The sequence below is a fragment of the Anolis carolinensis genome, chromosome 1, assembly GCF_035594765.1.
Source record: "Anolis carolinensis isolate JA03-04 chromosome 1, rAnoCar3.1.pri, whole genome shotgun sequence".
Lineage (NCBI taxonomy): Eukaryota > Metazoa > Chordata > Lepidosauria > Squamata > Dactyloidae > Anolis > Anolis carolinensis.
Window position 1 is genome coordinate 330,762,735 of NC_085841.1, and position 8,167 is coordinate 330,770,901.

The window sequence follows — 8,167 nt, forward strand, 5'->3', positions numbered from 1 at the left end:
CTGGTCTCCAGAGTCATAGTTCAATGCTCAGAACATTATCCCACATTGGCAGGATGCTATTTCCAAACACAAGTTCAACTACTACTACGAGTACATTAAAATGGACAAACTGGTGTATAACCAAGGAGTACAGCAATTCAGACCACGTGCTGGGTCATAGAAGGGCATTTTTCTTTTGTCCAAACAGTTCTGGTTTTCACTTGGTTATCAATGCAGCTGTGAAAAAAAAGGTAAGGAGTAAGGTGGCAGCACTTCACTGCAGTTGGTTACACAATTGTTGCTGTAATTCTTGTAGTGCAGGGCAGGAGAACCTTTGATCCCAAATACTGATGAAGTGCTTCCATTATTCTTTACCATTGATCAGACTGGCTGTGGCTTAAATTGGATTTTAGCTTAATCAGGAGAGCCACCGTTTTGTAGCCTCTTATAACTCTAGTGCCTGAACATAGCTGAAATTCCTTGCATGCAGACTTCCAGATGGTGATCAGCCATAACTCCTAATATCGGGAGGTCCAATTGAATCCTACTGTAATGTAGAAGAAGAAAACAACGACAACCAACCACTACCACCAGCAGCAACAAGAACAACAACAGCAGCACAGCATGATCTAGCTGCCAGGTTCAATCAATTTTTAAGTCAAGCTCTTAGTAAAATTATTCTTTGAAACTGAAGCTAAGGTAAACACTTACATTACGGAAATAAGCCATGAATGCAAAGCTGAGAGGCATGTGGGGTGCCATTGTTAACACAGCATGAAAAACATGCGCCTAGATGGGATTCCTAGCTCTTTTTGTCCCAAAATTCCCAGAGTTCTGATTAATGAGCATGGATCTATTTCCCTGACTGCAGAGCAGATTGTTGAATTGCCGGTGGGACAACAGGGCTGGTTAGTCAATCAAATGACTATTAATTAGGTTACTTCCCACTGCCTTTGACATGTGAGTGCATTTGCTTGTGGGTCACAACAAAAGGAGGAGGAATCCAAGTGAGAAACAGAACAAGTGTAGTAGGGAGGATTGCAAGAAAAGGAAAAACAAGTGGGAATGAATTTAGGAGTGGAAAGCTAGTATATCCAGGAGAGAAGCTGAATGAAGCAAGACTTTTTGCCTATCACAAGAATGTAGCACAGGACTGACAAAGAATGGGAAAGGGAGAGGAAAAAAACAAAACAAAAATATAATGACAACCAAAACAGGAAAGTGTATTTGTTTCATGTCTACCTCAGCTATCAGCAAAAATGGCACTTGAAGAAACAGAGTTAAAATGGTTTCAACAAGACATTGTTTTCTATAATATGCATATCTATACAGTTCATAGAGAGTCATGTTAGGGCTATATACCCAGATTCACCCAGGCAGCATGTCCACTTGCAATATTGGTGAAGGGATTCTGAGAATATTGAGAAGCTTTGTACATTCATAATTCCTTCCGGTCAAATAGAATTGTCAGGTTACTTTGTAAAGCAATACAGTACGCTTGCTCACTACAGCCACAAGTGAGATGAATATATATAATAGGTTGTAGAACATGTAGTCTTCAGGTTATTGCTGGTTTGGAGTTCTAATCATCTCTTACTATTGCTATACTGACTAGAGTGGCTAGCACTTACAATCCAGCAACAACTGTTGAGCCACACATTCCTTGTTCCTTGTGTATGCCATAATCCATAGGTGATTAAAGTTCAAGTCCTCCAAACCACAAGCAACAGTTATCAGAAACTCAAGAGCCAGCTTCCATGTATGCATTAAATATTACATTTATTTCTTAGTACTTATTTAGTAACATTTTTTCAGTTTCTCTGATGAATGCTTAGAGTTGTGATTTTTTTTTATCCAACTCAAGGATGATTGTAATCAGTGATGGCTGCTTGATTCCATGTCAGTCAGATGGTGAAAGTGGCCAGGATTTTACTTCAGGATTTAAGGGCTTTATCCAAATGTGGGATCCTTCAAACAGGGTCAGCACCATGGATACCCCCATTGTATTCAGACCCCTCCCTGACCCCCACCCCCTGCCTGTGTTTTCTGCAACACTAACGCTGTACTTCTGCTTGCCATTGTGTGGATAGGAGTTGCATCTCCAAATGGGTAGTGGGCATGTACCCTGAGACCCCCTTGATGTAGGTCTTCTCCATGTTACCTGATGGCTGGGAGACCAGACTTCACATCCTTGTAAACCCAACACAAGGGCAAGAACACCTATGTCCCTCCAGATGATGGACTACAAATCCCATTAACCATGGCCAGTATAGGAAAATACAATCCAAAGTATAAATATTGGTGCACAAATCTATTCGTTTCTTCATTGTTTTGGAAAGCGTGGATGTGGTAAGATTCTGAAAGAAATTTGGATATAATTATTTTTGACTCTGTATGTCTATTACCCACATAAAAGCAATACTAATACATAAAATCTGCTGTATTATTATTAATTATAATTAAAATGGGAGTAACTAAGACTTCTGTTTAGAAGCTGGCCTGACTTTCCTGGCAGATTAACCCAACTTCAGTGTAGGCTTCAGGTTCTGATCTGGAATTACTCATTTTATCTCAGCTCAGATATTAATCTTTTCTATGCTTCCAAAGAAATGTACTTTTGTAATGTGCCAGCAGACTGTCATAGGTTGCACAGGTTTTTCCCCCTATTTGTTCTGGCATCAGAATTGTTGTAACGTTTAAGTGTCTTTATCTTTCCACTTTCCCCCTGCTATCAGAGTTTGCTTGTACCTTATTACCATAGGTGTTTGCATAAAAGAACAAAAACGACCCAAGACATGCTTCTCCCCTCCCCATCTCCAAGGTTATTGAGAACATGAAACCAGATCTCTTTTTTGAGCCTGACCTTCAACACATCTCATATGTACTTGTTGGAAAACTGCTTTTCTAATGCCTTGGCCTGCATTGGGGTGTAGTGGGTGGTGCAAGCATAAATATAACCATGAATATCCTTACACTGGTCAATTGTAAACAGAAGGCAATTTTTGGGTAGTTTACTGAAAGCCTGGCTGCAAGCGAAAAAGTGCAAAATAAGTGATCATAAGGCAGAATGAATTGAGGATGGCTGCTGGTTGAGGTAGGGTTGCTAGATCTCTGGCTTGGCTCCGAGTCTCCAGTTTTCATGGGGCCTCTCCAGGTGGGAGAAGAGGGTGCAAATTCTTCAGTTTTGATGAGCTGCCTCCAAACAAGAGGAAAGGGCTGGCTACAAATTGCCATCTCAGCCAGAACAACAGCTTGCTACAATTTGTAAGGATTAATTGATTTGTTGCTTCATTTGCAAGGATCCTCTGGAGGGAGAAATGTTTATGTATTTACTTAAGTTGCTTCTCCCCCACACCGTTGTTCTCTTGCCATGGCTCACCACCTGCTGTTCTCTACATTCACCTTTCAGCTACAAGCAAATATTTATGTGCCTTCAAGTGAGCTATAGGCCAGGCATGGGCAAACTTCAGCTCTCTGGATGTTTTGAACTTCAACTCCCACAATTCCTAACAGTGGGTGTTAGGAATTATGGGAGTTGAAGTCCAAAACACTTGGAGGGCTGAAGTTTGCCCATGACTGCTGTAGACTTCTGGCAACCCCATGAATTTAAAAGGGTTTTCTTAGGCAAGAAATACTCAGAGGTGGTTTTGTTAGTTTCTTCCTCTAAAACGGTGGTTCCCAATCTTTTTTTGACCAGGGCTCACTTGACCGGGGCCCACTTGACCAGAGCCCACTTTGACCAGGAACCACTTTGACCAAGGACCACTTGAACAGGGTTCACTTTGACTAGGGATCACTCTCTAACATAACTACCAAAAGGGTTATGAATCAGTTCTGGTCAACTTTAGATTTGACCCAGTTATTTGGGTGCTGATTCAGAAAACTGCATTCGATAGACCCCATCAGCTCTAATTTCTGATATAGAACATAAACTATCCAATAGTCGCCATCTGCTCACCCACAGAAAACCATATTTTTTCATCTAGAGCTGATGTGGTCTATCCAATGCAATAGTCAGCTCCATGGAAAGAAGAGGAAATAAAATAAATAAAATAAATAAATAAAGACGAAGGAGGTTCGCGGACTGGATTTTTGTGTGGGCTGTGGCCAACAGGTTGGGAACCACTGCTCTAAAATATAACCATAGTACCTAGTATTTCTTGTTGGTCTCTCATCCAAGTATTACCCAAGGTTGACCCTAGTTAGCTTTCAAGGTCAGAAGGGATCTGCTGCCATTGGTTAAATCTTTTTCCTGTCTTCTCATGCAGATGAGCAACTGTGGTTAGTGCATAATGCATAACTCTTAATGACATGATTGGGGGCCATTTCTAAATCTCATATTTAGTTTTGAGGGAATAATGGTAGGACATGTGGTTTTAAGGTTATTTATTTCAGTTAATTGTCAAATTGATGTTGTGGAAAGTCTCTTTGTATTTTCAACTGACATTCTTAATTTGCACATTCTGGAAAGTCAAGTTGGTTGAAGGTTGCTTCAAGGATTTCCACAGAGATGTGAGACCGTATTTTAAAATGATTTTCATATTATTATGTGGACACATTATTGTTCTTAAAAAGGGTTAGGGGAAGTGTATGGGTATGCTAAACGGAGAGCTACATTCTCCTTCAGTGCAGTTTTGCCCCCTCTCCAAGGTCTCATAAGGCAATCCCATTCCTACGGTTGGCCTTTTAATCTGGTAAGGAGCCAGGAAAAAATGCTGCCAGATAAGCCACTGGCCTTATCCAGGCAGAAGACTGGAAAATTCCAGTGTTACTTGTATATTCATAGTCGAACAGAAGTATTCCATCCTCGTGTTATAGTGCTTGAGTCTTCAGTAAGTAAATAGAATGGATGAAAATATCAATTACTGTCAAAATAAAAAAGGCAGGCAGGAGTGCCGCTGTTCTTGAAAGCAGATGAAGGAGTCTAGAAGCTGGGCAGAGAAGAAAGCTTAGTTAAAACTCCAGTTAAAACTCTGCCACAAGCTATCGGTATATCTGTATTGGGGAACTTTGGGGCTGCTAGATAGTTTGATCTCAAACTTCAATGAATCCTATCAAATAAGGGACTGTGGAAGCTGGAATTTAAACATCTGGAGGACTAAATGTGAAATACTACCAGAGTAGGTTAGTTGTTTATTGGTTTGCTTAGATTTGTATCCTACCCTATACCATGGGATTGTAGGGAGGTGTACAATACACTCACTACAACAAATTGGAAACAATGTAAGACAATAGAAGTAATTTGAACAGCCCAAAAGGTGCTGGAGGAAAATCCTGAGAGTGCCTTGGACTGCAAGAAGATCCAACCAGTCCATCCTCCAGGAAACAAAGCCCGACTACTCACCTGAGAGAAGGATATTAGAGGCAAAGATGAAGTACTTTGGCCACATAATGAGAAGACATGAAAGCTTGGAGAAGATCATAATACTGGGGGAAATAGAAGGAAAAAGGAAGAGGGGCTGACCAAGGGCAAGATGGATGGATGGTATCCTTGAAGTGACTAGCTTGACCTTGAAGGAGTTACAGGTGGCAACGGTCGATAGGGAGCTCTGGCATGGGCTGGTCCAGGAGGTCACAAAGAGTCGGAAGTGACTGAACAAATAAAGAACAACACAAAGGATATTAAACCATTTAATAAGATGAAATGAGACATTTCAAATCCAGTTAAAATAAAGATAATTTAAAACCATATACAAAACCGAATGGAAGCAATTATGTGCCAAGGGCCATAACTAGAGCACCATCACTGAGAAGGTCCTCTTCTGTGTCCTCTCACTTTGTACTTATGGGGAGGGAGGAGATGCCCTAATGAGGAAAGAGGAGAAAGACTTTAATCATCAGGCAAGTAAATACAGGGAGACGTGTTTAGGGCTTTGAATGTAATCACCAACTCTTTGAATTCAGTTTGGAAATGTAGTGACAGCCAGTGTAACTTCTTTAAGACCAGTGTTATATGGTTTCTATAGGATATTCTCATCAACTATTTAAATTATAAATTTTGTAATAGTTGAGCCATCCCCAAGGGTAGCCCCATACACAGCATATTGTGGCAGTCAGGAAATCTAAAATAACATGTTCAGTGGATTTTTCCTTCCTGTGCACCCTGCAGGCCTGCACACCCCTGGAAATCCCTTTGAAGACTCCTAATGAAGATCAAGGCTACCTCTCATGGTGCTTCAGTATGAAAGCAGAAATGCCTCAAACTTGGAACTGAAAAGCTGCTGTTCTGCCTGTCTATATCTGTCAAAAGGTGCAGGTAAAAGAAGATCATGTATCAAGTTGTAAATTGACTATCATGTGCACTAGTCACTTGGTTCTGCTGATTATGTTTAATGGTCTGCTTTGTGACAGGCTCTTCCAATTTTCTGATTCCCTAGATTTCTGATGAACTCAGGAATATGTTCTTTTTTATGTGTCAGGAGCAACTTGAGTCGCTTCTGGAGTGAGAGAATTGGCTGTCTGCAAGGACGTTGCCCAGGGGACGCCTGGATGTTTTGATGTTTTACCATCTTTGTGGGAGGCTTCTCTCATGTCCCTGCATGGAGCTGGAGCTGATAGAGGGAGCTCATCCTCCTTGTTTCCCAAAAGAACATTTTAGGAGTCCAGTTTACCAAAAAGCACTTCAAGCAGGAATGGTTCTATCATTTTAAACAGTACCTTTTCTGCCTCTCTGTCCCCACCTTCTTTCTTACAGGCATACAGTACCTTTGCTGACTATCAATTTATATTTCCTGCCCACACATTAAAGCAATAAGCAACATCATTGAAGCCATTTCACAATTTGTACAATTTTGAGTGCAAACAATCACCAGTCGACTTCAGTCAATATGCTTTTGCAAACACAGATTTGTTGCCTTCACACTTAAATCACAGGCGCACACTGTTCATGCAATGGGCTTAATGCCACCTTATGTATGAAAATAGCCAGATATAATAGGCAGGGTTTTTGGTTTGGAGTTACTAAGGAGTGCCATGTTGAGAGCACATGCTGAAGCATTTTAAATTAGTGGGAAAGTTGTGAACCTGAAATTTCCTGCACATCAGAAGAAACACCGTGTCATATCAGGATGGAATAATCAACTTCACCATTTTGACCTGTGCATTTTGATGGTGCAGCCTGAGAGCACAAAACCTCCTAATGCTTCCAGCTTGATTTCCCTTAGGTCAGTCCAAAAGAAGTCTTCAGCTTTTCCTTCCAGACATACTTTTAAACTTCTTCTTCCCTTTTTGTATCCTGATACCTGAGGCGATGTAGGAAAATGTGGCCTTTTTTCATCCTCCTTTAACATTATGAAGGAAGACCTTTTACTTAGAAACTTTTATGCCCACCCCTTGCAAAAGACCAAGCTGCCTATATGTGACCTGGATTTCGTAACAGAATTTTTAGCTGCCTGGTTGATGAGTCTGTAGAGAGCAGCACTGAAGGATAAAAGGTAACGGTATTTGTAGTTGCTGAAATTCACTTCACAAATATAAGACTATGTAAATTAGGGGTGGGCAAAGTTGCCAGGACAAGGAGCCATATGTGCCCTCCTTATAGATGAAAATCCAGTGTAAAAACAGCCAGCTCTGCCTCCAAAGCCTCTGGATCAGGCATGGGCAAACTTGGGTCCTCCAGGTGTTTTTGACTTCAACTCCCACCATTCCTAACAGCCTCAGGCCCTTTCCTTTCCCCCCTCAGCCGCTTAAGCTGTTAGGAATGGTGGGAGTTGAAGTCCAAAACACCTGGAGGGCCCAAGTTTGCCCATGCTTGCTCTGGAGGGTACAATTGTCCATTCAGACAAGGATTGTAATATAAATGGAAACATGGTACATCTCAGTGCAGTGAGAAAGACTGTCACCAATGTGCCTTTGAAAAATATTCTCTTGGCTCTCACTGGGAATGCAACTTTAAGCCCCTCCTTCCTGATTTTTTCCATTTCCATGAAGTGGGAAATACTGGTATCTTTCAAATCCCAAAAAAGCCTTTTAAAGGAGAAATGGGAAGTCTCTGATTAACTGCGTCCAGTTTTTTTTTTTAAATAGGGTATTTTGGACCCCCACCCATCATCTGTTTTCAGTAGCATTTAAATGATCAATCGTACTGTGCCCCATCCCAGAAGTGTCTGAGGGTATTACTGATCATTTCATATTAAACCTGTTGTTGTTATTATTATTATTATTATTATTATTATTATTATTATTATTA